Below are 1101 nucleotides of genomic sequence, written 5' to 3'. Positions count from 1 at the left end.
AAAGGAGGCTTTTTGTATTTTCTCAGCCTGGTATCTTGACTGAAAACTCTTAATCTGTGTTGTTTTTAAATTTTTTTTTTTTAAATCTTGGTTACAGTCATTCTAATTCAGAGAATTACTATTTGAATAAACATGTTGGACAAGGTAACACTAACAATGTTAAACTTTAGTTTAAAAAATGAGAATAAATTAGAGCTCTTCCTTACCTCCAAATCTACCTTTGAGAGATTTTTGAATGGTGGTTTTAATGATGTGTCACTGAATAACATTGTAAAACATTCTTGTTCATGTTAAGATATAGTTTGGTTATCTTTTTGGCATTATTAAAAATGTAACTAGATAAATTTCTAATTTGCTTATTGCTAGGATCAGAGACAGAAATGGAAAAGAGATTCATTGATTATCTCTCTTATTTTGACTGCTGATGAACTACTAATAATTACAAAAACAGGACTGATTCTATGCACCAGTCCTTTTGACTTCGGCACGTTGGTAAAACCATATGACTTGTGATGTCTCGAGTCTTCTACAACTTCTATTCAAATTACTTTGAAAATTTAGTTTATATACCATGCCTCAACTTCACTTGGCCTTCTTTTGGCACATACATACAACCATATACATACATGCAAACAGAGGTAGTGAAATTCCATTACATGGCAGTAATTACGTACAAAATCAGGATTTGGATAATATAGAGTATGTGTATATTAATTTTTGTATTTCTTATTAAAATTAAGCCACAGAATTCTAAATATTTTTAAAGACTATTATTAAGGAATATTGTTTTATGTTCTACAATATATTTTTCACCAAGAATTGGAGAGTAAGACTGCTGGAAGGGTTGTCATCGTATTGGGGGGGATGCCGAATCTCATGCGGACATTATAAACTTCTCGGATTTGTACCACCACTTGGCTCTCTTGTACCAACACTTGTCTCAGTGTTCAGTGAGCATGCCCTTTAGACTGAGCATCTCTGTCGTAGGGAGATCTTATGAGCAGTAAATCAAATAAGATTAGGGTTTGTAAGAAGTTGAGGAGTTTCAATGAGGATGAATACAGTTCTCTTCCTCTGTTCTTTACGCACATGATCTAATAC

This window comes from Ursus arctos, unplaced genomic scaffold, assembly GCF_023065955.2.
Source record: "Ursus arctos isolate Adak ecotype North America unplaced genomic scaffold, UrsArc2.0 scaffold_37, whole genome shotgun sequence".
Taxonomy (NCBI): Eukaryota; Metazoa; Chordata; class Mammalia; order Carnivora; family Ursidae; genus Ursus; species Ursus arctos.
Note: the sequence above shows the minus strand (reverse complement) of the source record.